This window comes from Scomber scombrus, chromosome 18 (genome assembly GCF_963691925.1).
Source record: "Scomber scombrus chromosome 18, fScoSco1.1, whole genome shotgun sequence".
Classification (NCBI taxonomy): Eukaryota; Metazoa; Chordata; class Actinopteri; order Scombriformes; family Scombridae; genus Scomber; species Scomber scombrus.
In genome coordinates, this window is record NC_084987.1 from 7,369,592 (window position 1) to 7,386,229 (window position 16,638).

Here is a 16,638-nt window from a genome sequence, read left to right on the forward strand (position 1 = left end):
TTCAGTCGGGGTGATTGAAGTGTCATTGTTGTGTGTGGTCATAGTTGTGTCGTTGTTGTGTGTGGTTAGTGTGGTCAAAGTTGTGGCATTGTTTGGCATCTCACTGGTGTGTGCAGTTGGTGTGAATGAAGTTGTATCGCTATTGTTGGTGTGTGGAGCAGGTGTGGTGGTTGTATTTGCAGTCTCACTAGTGTTGGTGGGTTGATTTGTCTCTGGGTTTGCAGTCGATGTGACAACATCAACGGTTGGAGATGATGGAGAGTCAGTTATGCTTCCTCTGGTGGTGAAGTTACTGTTCTCGTTGAGGTCGACTGTTTCTGTGGTGATGCTGGACTTTGTGGTTGACCCAGAGAAGGTTGTCCCTTCATAAGTTGTGGTTGGAGTCACAGATGTAGATTCTGTCGTGTCTTTCTCTCCAGTTGTAGTCCATACTGAGGCCGTGAAGTTTGAGGTTTGAAGCTCTGTCGGCTCTGTCGGCTCTGTAGGCTCTGGCGGCTCTTTCGGCTCTTTCGGCTCTGTCATTGTCATTCCTACAGTCAAAACAAAAGCACAAAATGTTAGTCCAATTCTGTGATGTTGGCCACAAGAAAAATACGAATTTAAGCTATGTGTGGCACACCCAAGTAGTGCGATACAAAGCAATACAACTCTTTAATGTAACTGTCAATAAAAATGTATGTCATCAGGACAAATGTTAAAAAAAATCATATAAAATTCTGCAATATTTTACGACCACTAGGGGGCAGCACAACAAACTGCAAACATAACAGTGTCATAATAATGCCTTATAACATACAGTTGCCTATTTGCGTATCCAGCAGACACAGAGCAACACTAGCATTCATTTGGATTCTTGTTTTGTATCCAACTGAGAAATTATAGTTTAGTATTCATTCTCCTCCTTAGCTCTGTTTTGTTTTTTGTGGGAAATGTAACTCTTTAGATGCTGAATGTTCCACTATATTCATCAGCTGGTCGTTAACTTTGTCTGTCTGCTATTTGGTGCTGAGCAGGTAAACATCTTCCTGCTGCTGCTGGAATCAACACTAAAGAGAGTGATGAGTGTAAACTAAAACAGGAATCACAGGCACAGAAATCAGAAGATAAGAGAAGATCATTCTTTATTAGTCTTTTCTTATCTTCTAGATCTACAGCTCAGTGTTAAAACATTAATCAGATCACCTACTTGAAGCTTGTGTAAGTATGATATTTCTGTAATATTAACAAAAATGGCTCCACAAACAGACAGATGCATTTACAAAAAGTCTGTACAAAAAGCAAAATGAAAGTTTTCTCATAAGATGCTACATTCTGTAACCAAAATGTATTCATCTGCTGTATATATTTTATCTCTTTTCAGCCATGTGACATTCCAAAAACATTACTTGGTATAAGATTAGGAGCACTAAGGAGTCAGCAACAACTCTGAAGACACATTTATGGCTTTACCTTTATTTGAGTTTAAGCCATAGTCACAGAGGGCAATAAAGCTGTAAAAACAAGCATTTATCACCAAGCGTGTAAAAAGTTGACAAAAGCTGTGACTCGGCAGATAAGAAATACCGTAAGTGGCGTCTGTTTACAAAAGCAAGATGTGTCAGTCACAAGCGCCGCCAAGTTCATTAGAGCATCTTAAGGGAAAGCGCTGCCTCCTGTTTATTCAGAGTGCTGTCATGACGCCTGTTCCTATTTAGCCTGTTCCCATTTAGCCTGCTCCCACTCTCCGCTTGTGTTTATGGGGGAACAGAGGAAGCCAGAGGGCAGCTTGAGGAGTCGCACAGACAGTAGGGGGTCTTTGATAATGGCTTTAGCTTGTTTACCTCAGCTCCTCATCTGTATGCATTGAATTATTACATTCAAAGCCCTTTTTCAGAAGCCAGAGAAGGAACACTCTACGAAAACTCAGATGGGTGCCGCCTTAAACAAACAGTTTTCTCCAGTAAGGCATCATAAAAGCACAAGGTAGTGATGAGAAAACAAAGACGAATATCAGATCCTGGACCTGATTTGATTATTTTCTGCATGTACAAGGCTCTCTGTGACCTAATCTCTTTATCACTTGGTAACAGAAACTCATTAGAGATGAAAAACCACAGGGTTGACACACCCTGTGACAGCAGACCTTTATGGATATGATGTACCATACCCCCACCCACCTGTAAAAGTTATGTATTAGTGGGTTGCAATAATAAATCAAGCAATCATCAATGACATATTGCAAAATGACAAAAGGTTGTAAAGGTATAAATGATGTCAGGTGACGTTAAATGCTCGTAAGGTAAGGGTGTGACAGAGTTGAACAAGGGTGGAGCTACATGTGAATCAACACTGAGTGAGATTATCGCTGTAAAACACGTATAATATTGGGTCTGGCTTTTCCAGATTAAGATTTAAGGGCAATGGACTAATCTTACTGCATGCCCAGAGATCAAGATTAATGAAAAACCTCTTAAATCAGATCCAGCCAACCTTGTATTAATTAGCGTCATTGCATTCTCTGTGTTACATTCTCGCCACAGTAGATTCCACTGTATCATTTACAAGGACTCGTGTGTTTCCATGAATGACTGAGTTGAAGGTTAAGCATTTCATGGTTCACCTTGTTCGTGCATACTGTGCATTCTTTTACATTTTTGAAAGGCTTTTGTTTTCGTCTGCATAAAAATAGCATTAAAAAAAACATTTTACCCATTTTTCAGAGTCGTATTGCTTTATCGAAACTGGGCAGCCAGTTTCAGTTTACACTCCATCTTGTAGATTAGTCAGGTGTGTGTTGCTACAGTTGCTGGGTGCCGAGCCACTGTCAGTGCCAGCAGGTAGGCCTACTTTAGATCTGTGTGCTGACACATTTACAGAGGGGGTCAGTAAAAACTGAGAAATAAATATTTACACATTTAGAAATAACACGTGCTATCGATCAACACACAATCAATCCTGAGGCAGATATTAAACAAACATAAACTGTACTGGTGTGGAATCAAAGAGCATTATCAGCTGTGTGTTGTGTGTTTGGAGGGTTATTATCAAACCCTTTTTAATTTCCACATAATTGTCATATTGGAAAGTTTACCAATCTATCTCTGTCTTGATTGGAGACACACTAAAACTCAAAAATTCAGAATCGAGGTAAACATTAATTAAACACTGGATTAATCATAAATATTGTACAGGGGATCAAACTTGTACCTTAAAGATGCTTTTCTACTCAGTGAAATTATTTTCTGTCAAAATGACTGGCATAATATTTGGAGATGTTGGACTCTTGTAATGATGGTTATAAAAAAATGATGAACAGAAATTTCATCGCTAACTTTTTTGATAATCAATGAATCAATGAATTATTTAGAGTCATTTCTTAAGAAAAAGTGTCTAATTCTCTGACTACAGCTTCTTAAATGTGAATATATCCTGGTTTCATTACTCCTTTATGATAGTAAAGTGAATATCTTTAGGTTGAGGACTGTTGTTCAGGACTAATGCTAATTAGCAAATGTTTGCAAGCTAAGATGTTAAACCTATATGGTGAACATGGCATTACATTACAACATTATACATCCTAAACATCAGCATGTTACAGTAGTATTACTGTTATTGTGAACATGTTAGTATGCTTACGTTAGCATTCAGCTCAAAGCACTGAACTTAAAGTACAGCCCGACAGAGCCACTAGCATGACTGGAGACTCCTGTTGTATCTTCCCGGTAAATTATCTCTCAAACAAAAGCTAAGCCAGTACATGACACAAACTCTTTATTCTTAATTAAACTATTATAAATATGCATGTGTGCTCATTTATTCCGGAAATAATATTCAGAGAACTAATATGAGTTTACTAATATTAAATCAGTATGTGAGAAGATCATCTTCATTACTACATTTGACTGACAGCCAAAGGTTCATAGAGGCCTTTTATTTAGGAACATAACGTAGGTTTATGGTGAAGACTACAGATTTGGTAAGAACTACGTTGCTATCAGCAATGTGTTATGAAATCCAATTATACAATGTATCACAATTCTAAATGTTACATCCTGCTTATTGCCTCTCTTCAGTACAGCTGAGACCATTACACAATCTTTGTAAACAGTAGCACCTGGCTGCATGGACACTGACAGAAAACAAATAGTTCATACAGTAGCGTTTCTTTTTGTGTGACGGCATTTCTAAAGTTCAATTTTTTCTGATACATTTGATGTCCTGATGTAATATTAGCATCACAATGTGTCATTTACCATAAATCCACATGTCACATGTTTACATAGACACATGATTATGTTCTGATGTAACTTAGACTCACTTTTCATTGCCTAATCTAGTGAGTCTTGGGGGGGTATTTCTTCTGAGACCTTGAAGATATCATATTGAACAAAGGCTCCTGGCAAGCTGAGGTATTTCTCATACCGTCTATACGGAAGACACACATAATCCAGCTAAAGACACCTTAAGTCTAAAAAAAACCTCTATTAATGGACACAGAGGGAAGTGATGGATGAATGGGGACATTGTTATAGACAAAAAATGCCATGTGTTTGGCTAAATGCAAACAAATACAGCAGTTCTCATTTCCCTGACATTTTCATAATGTTGTCTTCCACAAAGTTAAGTACCGCTTTTCTAATTTCCATTTGCATAGAAATGTTCGACATGTGCATGCAAATTAAATGAGAAATAGAGTCGACTGGAACTTCACAGAACATCTATGGCGCCATAGCCAAAGATTGATACAACAATAGCTGTTTACACTTCTCCCTTGCAGCACTTCACCACAGACGACAGCTTGTCTTTCACTATAATACCTTGTTTGGGTCTTGTTTTGACAAAGCTGCAAGTTAATTATTTTGGAAATGTTTATGACACCCATAAAAGACCATGTAAGCAGACAGTTACTTAGTTTAATGCAGTTGAAACAGTGGAGTTATTAAGAGCACAACGCACGCCAAACAGTGAGCCTTGTCCCTCGTAGGATTTAACATACAGCCAGATAATCCCCCACAGACACAAAAGGGATGACTGGGTCAGGCAGGGTGACAAGTGGGTCTAAGGTCGCCAGCAAGTGCACAGACTCAGGAGGATGTAGATAAGAAGGTCCGGCTTTGCCCACTGGGAACTACTCATTTGTTCCCAGTAAGAACACTCGCTACAATCATGGTACCGAAGCCACTTATGAGCTCTCTCCATCTTTATCTTTCCCTTTCTTTCCCGACACTGAAATCAAACAAGCAGCGCAGTGCAGTGTGAGAGTGTATCTGTTGCCAAGGGGATGTCTGCTTCCAGCTGTCAAAGCTTCGCCTCATTTCAACGATTTTGGCGTTGATGCTCGTGTTTCAGCGCTGCTCTGCACTTCAGGGGATTTCCATTCACGGGACACAATAGCACTCCTGTGAAGTACCTGTTCATGAACTGACCGTCAGATCCAGTTCCTCTAACACACATCCTCAACTCTGTGTCAGCGCTGCCACTGCTCGAGACTAAACCCCTGTCTGTATTGATGACACGCCTCTGGGTGCGGGCTACTAATTCCCAGAAGGAATCCTGAGCTGTATGGAGGGCTGCAGCCACACTCTCTCAATCAATCAATCAATCAATCAATCTTTATTTGTATAGCGCCAAATCACAACAAAGTTATCTCAAGGCACTTTACACATAGAGCAGGTTCTAAACCGAACTCTTCAAGTTTTAATTTATAAAGAGACCCAACATTCCCACATGAGCAAGCATTTAGCGACAATGGCAAGAAAAAACTCCCTTTTAACAGGAAGAAACCTCAGGCAGAACCAGGCTCAAAGTGGGCGGCCATTTGCCTCGACCGGTTGGGGTAGAGGGGAGAGAGAGGAAGAATAGGAGAGAGAGAGAATCACATAGAAAATAAACATTGAAGCTAGAAGGTCCGGGACTGGAATCTGTCATCCGGACGTCTACTCTGTCATCCGGACGTCTACACTTGTTGTCTACACTCTCCTCACTTGTTGCCATGAAACATTTCCATCTTATTGTTGGGATTAGGGCAATGTGCGTTCCTGACATTCTCTATCACATCCAGCAGCCCTGCGAGAAAGATGGACCTCATTAAAGAATGCACACAGAGCAGGAGATGAACTGACAGGTTGTGACCCAACAGTCAGGAAGAACCTGAGGCCAAGAGGCAGGATCTCATTAGGAGACAGAGGAGTCATGCGGAGAGCTGACCTATGATGATGTGTGTGTGTAGTGCCCGTGTTTCAGAAATCATGCAGTATGACATCTGAAATGAGCTGATCAAAGAAAAAAATGCTGGAGGCACACTGGACTGCACCTCACACCTAATTACTGGTCACAATTCGGGTCCCTATCCCAGCTAATGAGAGCGAACATTTCTTACATACTGCTTTATGGCCTCCTGGTATTTAAAGGTGCCCGTCCCTGTGCTACACACCTCGTGGTGAAAAACCAAAACACACAGATACACACAGGTCAGCTTCCTTCAGCGTTCCTTGCTGAGGGGAAACCAGGCCTGAGGGGCTGCCACATCAAAGCAACACAGATGACGCCAGTTCACCAGTCGCCGACCCGACCTCACAGGACGGAGTGGAAGCTGCACCAATAGTTTACCATCCTGCTGAGTGTCTCCTGTCAACAGTCCTGATCAGAGAATACACAGATGCCTGAAACAGCTCTGGTGAAAGGCTTGGTGATATGCTTGAAGTTACACCATCGTAAGATTAATTGGCAGTTTATTAGGTGCACTTAGCTATAACTACCACAGTACAACCACCCTGCACTAAATCCTACATTCATGAAAATTATTAGTCATTGTTACACTTAACAAATAGTGTGTTTCTGATATTTAGTCCACCATGAACTGAGTGGAAACAAATTCGTATAACGCAGTAAAATTCAAAAGCAAAACTAACTACAGCAGTAAAAAGACCATAAAGTTGATTGAACATCTCTCTGAAATACCTTCACCATTCATGAAGGTGGAATTATTTATTATAAATTATTTTCGAGTTCATGTAGGCTATGACTGGCTGAGATGATGTCAAATGCCGGGGGGAAGATATTAAAATAAAGAGAGAGGACATCTGACAGGCAATAATCGCAGCTAGTTGTTGTGTTTCCAAAGTGGTATTTCACTAATTCAATTCATGATTTTTGTGAGATTTTCCGAGTTTCATGTGAGTCAAAATTCAGTTAAATACACTTTAATCCAGGAAGCAACGGTGTGTATAATCAACATATGACCAATAAAGGTAATTGGGTAAAATTAAAACCCCACTCTCTGTCCTGCTTAGAATTTGCTCTCCTCCATCTGGACATTCAGACAAACTTCACCTTGGCCAGGAACGTAACTCTTCCTGCCATCTACAAGACAGACACACACACACACACACACACATACACACACACACACACGCACAATCTCATCATAGAAAAAGCCTCAGTTGTTTTACAATTACATGTGCACAGTGTTGCATGGCAGACAAATCAAAAGAAGCTGATCATATATCTAATTTCAGTAGCTATTACAGCTGATTATGTCACACTGTAGGCCCTTTTCAATGTGTCCTCTTTCATCAGACAGTGTGCAATTTAAGTGGCGTCCTCAATGGGAGGAGGCAGACAGAAACAAGTCCTGTGTATCTGAGCAAACAGAGCTCTCATACTGTAACTGGGATATAACAGATGGCTCCCTGGAGCAGAGCTCACTCGCAGGGCCTCTGCACATATCATGTCCAATTAAAGCTCCGCCAGCACATGCTTTCCAATTACAGAGTGAGATTTACTGCCTCAGAGCAGGTTTAATCCACCAGGATACAGAAGGGACGCAGAGACAGAAGGTGGAAAAGGCAGAGAAGAAACTGCAACATGTGCGTATGAAAATGGGGATGTAAAAACAATGCGTGCCAGTAAGTGAGAGGGCATGCAATGAGGAAGGTGTCACTGTGAAATGAGTCAGCACGGGAAGCTTGATGGCGCCGCACGTCAATTACAAAAGGTAAACAGAGACAAGGGAAGAAGCTGAGTGATACAACACTGTTTTTCACTGAAATGTAACTCTGTTCTCCCACTGAGGGCTGAGTAAGTGTCACATTCAAACAGCCATCCGTTAACTCGTGAGCAGACCTTGCATGCTCTAGTGGTGAGTTAATGATGAGTAGCCAGCAAAACATGGCACATGTGGAGGAGACATGATATACTACATGTGGTCTCAGAGAGGAAGCAGCAGCAGTGAGAGGAGAGGTCAGCATAAAGTGTCCTCGGCTCGCCTCTCTCTGGAAGATTTCTTATAGAGGGCCCAAGAAAAATGTGGCGCCAGCCTTAAAGGAGGAGGATCATGACCCTCAGGAGGTCTTTTCATCTGGACCTCTTTACTGCTACTTCAGACACACTCAGTCATGCCCCCAAACTGCAGCCTCTATCTCCCCTCCAACTCATGTGTTTCTATACAAGCAGACACATGACAAGAGGGGAAAATCACAAACAGCCTGCAGGCTACGAGCGAGGCTCTGCCACATGACAGTGACTGACTCTCAGTCTTCGTACATGCGAACCTTTAAACACAGTGATGCATTTCAGAACGCTCCAAAATAATACAAGGGTGACCAATGGATTTAACTGGGGCTAAGCTTGGTGAGCCCCGTACAGTGGAGGGCTCATCAAAATTCCTCAGGCAGCTTCACCACGCCGTCGAGGGGGTCAGCGTATGCACACAGAGTAAACTTTGTGTGTGGAGTGTGCTGCGCTTCAGGGAGCCGGCTGTTGTTTGACCGATGCCTCCTCCCTGACATTTGCCCACCCCAAGAGCTTTGAGTCACCCTGAAGGAGAAGTGAGTCAGGGTTTAAGACAATTTGGAGTCGTATATAAAAGAGGGGTTCTTTCATACATCACTCCAAATAGTCTTAAACCCTTAACCCCCCCTTAACCCCCCAATGAGTGTGTGAATAAAAGGAGAAAGGTTATATTTCTTCAAAAACCAAAAAGTTCCTTTGAGGCACTTTACATACTCTTTAACAACATTTGCTGTAATAGAGATTTTATGATTTATTTTGTAATTCGCTGATTTTTACATCTTGAACCAGCCACGCAACCATTTTCTTTATGATGTGACTTCTTATTTTAGGATGTTTATGATATTTTTTATCTTGCCTGCTGTCTGAAAAAAAAATCTATTTGTTCATATGGTTCAATTTTTTCTCTTTGGTTCTTATTTTCTATCATGTCAGACTTTACTGTCTTCATCTTGATAAAAGTTGGTGGACTAAGTCAAGAACTTGTCAACAAAATCTGATGTTTTTATAAGTGAGTATTCATGTACATTGCCAAAATATAGGTTTTGAGATTGTTTTCAATATAATTTATAACAGATTGTATTTTTATTATGTGTATTATATAATCAAGCATCTTCCATAATACATACATGAAGCACAATGCAATATTTCATAGGGCAGAGAGAGTTTTTTGTCATTGAAAGAAGGCGAAATATTTGAAGGTATTCGAATATTATAATATGTTGTTAATATGCTGATTGAAGATAATGCATGACTCAAGCTTCAAGATGTAGGCTATAGTCCACAAAAGAAAATAATACACAGAAAATATGGATTTTAAACACGCCCAAAATATCACTTACATACATGAAAATTCACATTATTCTTACACTGACTACACAGTTGGCACCGGATTAGTTACGTGATTATTCAATCTGACCAACCCACTTTTTTTTCTTTACACACTTGTAGAAAGTAGCATAATAATGTCGCATTGTCCGAATCATTATACAAAGTAATGTCGCGGTATGTACGATAAATAATAAGGAACAAACAAACAAACAAACAAACAAGCAGTTTTCTATTCTAATATGTGATAAATTAAACTTCACTCACCTTTGGCGACAGCGGTCAGGAAAAACACGACAGGCAGACATCTGAGAAGCATGTTTCAGGTAAGTTTTTTAAGAGATGGTTCTTCTGAGGAGGAGCAGCCGGTTATGATGTCCGTGTGCTGCCAGTATAACGGAGTGTATAACAGTCGCTGTGTCCTCCGGTCTGTGGTCGCTGCCTGCTACAGGTGGCTCAGAGCTGCAGCCTGTAACAGCATTAAAAGCTTTATTCTCTCCTCTGATTGGCCAGTCTCTACAGTCAATCATCATTACTGTAGTCCACTTTGTCTCCACCCAGTGCTATGGCCGTAAATGTGTCATCAACCGCACAGGAGGAAAGAAACCACAACCTTACAATAAAAGTCTATTTTTAACTTGAATCTTTTGTAAGTTTATACACAGAGGAGGCAAATATAGGGTCTTGCTCAAGAACAGCTAGGAGGGACAGCAATCCCTTCAGAGGAATATTATATGCTGTATGTATCCCAGCTAAGAAAAGGACCTTTTAAAATACAATTCACTAACACAAGTCCATTTAACTTCTATAATGATAAAAGTTATGACTGGAAATGATAGTTTTGCTAAAGTAGAAAAGCTCCCACCAGATACAACTTTTTTAAAAATCCCCCAATGCCCTTTAAAAACACTGATCCCTTGTCCAATATTTATGATTTATTCAGTGTTCAGTTGATACTTGATACTGAATTTTGAATTTTTGTGTATCATTGGCCAGACACAGAGATAGACAGAGACTGACCATCAGCACTATATACAAAGTACGGCTAAATTTGTCATATTCTTTGCATAAGTCCTGTATGTGACGCATTCAAAATTCAACGTGGTTATTGTGCTGGAACAATAGTTAAAGGATAGCTGGCCAGTTTCCATATGTTGCTTATTGTCAGCAAATCTCACTTGAGATCTCATATATTTATCAGAGTCTGATCTGTTTAACGAGCGTGGGAAAATGACCATTGTTTACTGTAAAGAGAACCATGTCCTCATAGATGCACAGTGGAACATGGAAATACCTGCCAGAGATTGAACATCTGATATTGTTGTTAGTCTAAACTAACTAAATTAAGGATGCTTTTTTAGAACAAGGAACCTGTCACCCAGTGCAGCTTTGTGTGTCTCGTTGGCATGTTTTAATAGTTTTTAATAGTGGCAACAATGGAGATCTAGGGCACAGAAGAATAAGATACTCTATATCAGATTTTGGATAGACACAAAATACCTGTAAATAGGATTGATTCATTGTTGGTATGGCTCTGCGCATGAGATTTGTTGACAATAAGAAAAACAAAAAATCACCAGCCTTTTCCTTTATGTTTTTACAATTCATCCTGAGGTGGTCTGCATCAAATTCTATGACAATCCATTCAGTTGTTGTCAAAAACCACAAACGTGAAGCTCACAGTGGCACCATAGAGGAAAATCATTCGTATTCGTCATCTAGGCAAACTACTGGATACATTAACTAAATGTCAAGATGCGTCACTAAATAAAACATTATAAAAAGTCTCCTTGATGGTAGAAGGAGAGGAAAAGTCATTAAGACAACAAGGGTGAAATACTGTAACCAATGGTAACCACCCACCCGAATGCCAATAAAATTCCACTCATATTTGGCTGGTTCTATCATATTTGCTTAGCAGGAGGTCATAAAACCATAAAAACTTTATTTTTGAAAAGTAAGAATTTACTTAGTACTGATTTTTAAATTAAATGGAAGCCCTAAACATTGATGCAGTGCCTACTTCTACGAAGACCCAATTCACCTCACATACTTTAGACTGTCGATAATGTTTAATATTAAATTAAGTAATGTGAAATCATACCATGCTAATTATCATGGAAGGTGATGTGGTTTGGAGTAAGAATAATCTGTGTCTCATAATTAGGTGAATCAATATGTTTTGGGGTAAAAGTTTTGAAGATACACAGGTGTACGGTGAGCTTGTTTTCATTCTTTTTTTTTAGTATGACGGTATCTTCTCCTGTCAGAGTTGTCCGAAAATGAGAACAAAGGAGTAAAATGTATTCAGGATGGTAACTTAACAAACCCTGCACAATGTCAAACTGTTTTCTTCTTGTTATTATTGTAGACTTCATAATGGGCTCCACTGTTTCAAGCTAAATTGGCTTTGTTAAAACCCAAGACAGCAAAGCAAGCAAAGACAGATCTCAAAGAAAAAGAAAAAAAAAAGTCTTGTATTTTCAAAGGTTATGTAACCTATGAGACAATACTATGAAGGTAACATGCAATTTCTGCCAAACATTTATTATTTGCTCCACTTTAGTTAGGTGCTTAAAAGTTTACTTCACCCAAACTTTTTTCATCCGTATCATGTATCGTATCAATCCATTTTTAGTATTCATTAAATTTTTTATCCTCATAAGAAAACTAAAATTTAGCAACTAATAATTTTAGAAACAATGAATTCCTACACTAAAAAGTATTCCTATTGTATGTAACTATTGCAGGTGTACTTTCTATATGACAAGGATGCTGTAATGTCTGGAAGAAGAGGCCAATCTACAACATACAACATACAATATACAATGAATGGTTTGTGGACATTAAATGTGGCTATAAATTGTTTAGTTTAAATTATAAGAAAACTTTGGTTGCCTGTGGACATATACTTTGATATATATCAGGAGATCTTTAAATTAGAAAAAAAGCATTGAATTTGTCACCAATAAGACAGACATAGTTGCATTGTGAGGGCCATTCTGTACAGACGCAGAATTTACATTACTGGAAAACACTCCTCCACCACCAAGCGCACGCAACCAGAGCTCTGGTTATCAAAAGAAGGCTAAACTGTGCCAGCTTTTCATGGCTAAAAATATCTGCGGTCAAGGATCCGGCTTCACACAAAGTTCTTTAAGGGCATAGCCACACCATTATCAGCGCTATTACCTTTATTTGTTCACACTTTATATGAGATCCTCATACAAACAACTCATGAGGCCAGTGTAACTGATCATTTACGTGTGAATAACACAGTTACACACAGTTTATTTACGCTTGATTTCAGCACCACAAATGTGTATTGTTCACTGCTGTTCCTGTACCAGTAAACCACATACACTCAACAGTCAGTAAGTGTCTTCTCTTGTGAAACTGGGTGTGTGAATGCAATGTCACTGTCTTCTTACATGACCGACTCAGTTTTTACATTCGTTTGATAGTATATGGCACATCGCCCAATGCACATGTTGAAAGACCAGCAAACAGACAATCAAATGATCAAATGAAGCCTAAAAGTATGCGGTGCTATTCATTGTGAAACAAAAACAGCTCAAGTCCCAGTTGACGCCTCCTAACTGGGTCACTAATTATCAAGGAAGTTTTTTTCTTCTTGTTATCAAGGAGGAATTTATTTATTTTATTCTGCAACTGAAACATATGAATGATTGATGGTGACAATATGGGATTAATCACTGTTTAGTATTTGCAACAAACACTTAAAACACAGTACACATATGTCAAAAATGACATATTGGTTTGAGTATTTGAATTGATAGACTGCTTATTAATCCTAACAATAAACTCTGAATAGCTTTATCATAACAAATGAGAGTGTTTTTCCAGTTAACAGTGCAGCAAACTATTTCCCAGGAATCACATTGTGGCGTTTTTCGTTATTATTTAACTAAGGTTTGGACTTTATCTGAGCATATTCATTTCTCATTGCAGCATTTCAGAAATTTGAAATATTCATATGATGTATTTCACAGGAGGCAAATTCACCCATTAGCTTCCTGTTTTGTCTGTTGCAATAGTGCAGCTTTTATGGCTTTGCTACGAGACACTCTGGGCAAGCACACCTTATTGACCTCACTCTTATCTCATGCAAATATGTGGGAACATTGAAACATTTTCCAATATATTGTGTTCATTATCAGCTCGGCAACCACCAAGACGTTTTCCTTATTGACCCAAGTGAGTCTTATTTCAGGACTGGTTCTCTGGGTGAAAGGGTTTGTAATTCTTGATATTGTACAAGGAAAGAGTATTTATTTTCTGTTACTGACAGTTTTGGATGAACTACAGTGACAATGGGTATTTTTAGGCTAACCTCTGCCTATTTACTAAGCATGAATCACATATGAAAAAGACGTATTTGCATTGTTTATTTTATTCTTATTAGCTATGATGCATTATATAGCATTGTTCAAATTCACTCCTCTTTTTTATTGCGGATGTTTCCCATTCACTACCCCTGTGTGTACACAAGCCAACATGCAGCCTCTTCCCTGATAAGAACATCATGTACATCACTCTCACATCCACTCTATCAATAGACCTGCCCTCTCTGGGAGAAGAAAGAGGCGACATGAGCACAGACACAGAGGACAGAAAGCTCACTAGCTATTTGGCAGGGTTAACCCCAGCGTCTGTTGTGGTGCCAAATTCACCTCTTTGACATTCAGCTCAGGGAATATAGAGTGCTGTTTTATAGAGAAAAGCTGCCTCATCTAAGCCACACAACTCCATGGTTACTTGATAAAATCACGTCATGTTCCCGCTCGCCACACCTTTACTATTCTTGCTTAAACTTTTACAGCCAGAATTTTTCCTTTTTCCAGTTAACACTGATTACAGTACCTGCTTATCAACAATGACTCAGGATAATGTAAAGAAAATTCTCCTGAAACTTGGAAACCGCATCATCGTTGTACCATTACATTTGAAATGTGGTCATTTATTTACAGAACAAAATGGGATTGGCGCTGAATCACAAAACGTTTTTGGGTGTGGGCAAAAGTACATAGTGCATACAGTGTATGAAGATTTGCAATTCATGTTTGAATGCAAAACACAGCTGAAATACAGGTATGTGTTAAGTGTTGACGGGAAGACAGACGACTTCTCTTTTTTATTTGCAGAAGCAGGTTAATTCCCCAAATAGATACAGAAAACAATAAAAGAAGATATTAAATCACCAATGTTTGTGAGAAAGGTTATATTTATTTAGACAAGAATTGGTGCTGTTGTGTTATTAGGTTGGAGAGCTCATGAAGACCTCTGGCGCTGGGTTTATGGGCCCTAGCCAATATTGAGGATGGAAAGTGGCTTCTTGTAATGTTTACTGACTCGCTCATATTTTATTTTAGCTTTGAAGTGTTTACTGTGCCTTCTTATCTTGGCCACACAAAGATGTCAGTTATTGAATTAGTTTTCTCCCCCTTTCGTATTGCACAATATGAATCTATAGAGAAGAGAATTTTGTGTATAAATGTATTTAACCGATACCTTCGTGTGTAATTTTGTGGAGATGCTTTACTTTTAATGTAATATGATAATTATATGGGTTGTGTAGAAACAGTCCTTGCAATTGCATAATTAGGCATATTCTTCTCACATGTATATTACTGGTTACAGCAATTCATGGATCATTTCTACTGTATTTATATATACAGAAATCACATTTTCCTGTGGTGAAAATGTTGTCACATCTATTTGGGGGCAAGTATTTTTTGGTCTATATATTCACTTTGCAGCTCTGTGGTGGGATCTGTGGTCTCTCATGCTGTGGTGTGTTGGGTTAGGGGGATGTTCTGAGCGGGACAAGAACAGACTCAACAGACTGATAAAAAGAGCAAGCTCAGTCTGTGGCTGCTCCCTGGACCCCATAGAGGTGGTGGGAGAGAGGAGGGTTTTGGCCAAACTGTCCACCATCATGGACAACACCTCTCACCCTCTGTAAAATGGAGTTAATTAGCTGGGCTGTATAAAGTGGTGCGGAGATGGATATTCGCCTAGGTGCATCGGTCAGAATGCATTTGACAGGATCACTTATTCACAACAGGGGCTTAGGTGACTAAACTTGTGATAATGTGGTTCTGAAAAGGGAAATAAAACCAAAGTTCAGACATACTTCTCCGTGGAAAAAAAAAAACTCCCAGAATTCTCTGAGGCTATGATGTCATAGCAGTCTATCATACAGCTCCATTCACAATCTCTTGGCCTTTTTTACATTCTGAGGTCCTTAAGCAGCTCCATCAGCGACAGATTAATACAATCCAAGTGTAAGAAGGAGCGCTTCTGCAGGTCCTTCATTCCAACTGCAGTAAGACAACGTAAGTACAATGCTGCACTATAATTGCACTTTAGGGTCCTCTTTTTTGTTTATTTTTTTGTATGTATATATATATATATATATATATATATATATATGTTATAATTGCATTTTAATGTTAATGTGGTTTTTTAGTTTTTAATTTTATTGTTGTATAGATGTTTTTTTTCTCATATCACTCTTTTTGAGCTACTGTAGCAATGCATTTTCCCCACCGTGGATCTGCAATAACTACAAATGATTAATACATACTTTAACGTATTTTATACTGGTTTATAAAGGGGCTGTATTTAGTTTAGAAAATCAAAGAATGAAGGAAAATTGGGGTCTGAGCTTTTATTAATGTTTTTGAGTGGGACAGGAAAATATTTTATGTTGTATTTCTGTTGCATCCTGAGCAGCTCTGGTTTGGTGAGAAAGATTTAAGAAAAGAAAATGATTGCTTTATTTGTGCTTTTCAATTAGTTAAACAGTAGCACAACAGTCGCCCATGTCACCTGGAAAAAAAAAATCAAGCACCACACAGCATCCCTCTTCTAGAAAAACATCACCACCACCCAGTGGCGAAAATACATACTCACAATAAGCTTCAGTAAGCCTCTTATGTGGTACATTACACTAATATGCAGAGTAGATAGCACTCAGTCTTTAACAGTATCCCTTTGATAAGATCTGATTTTTTA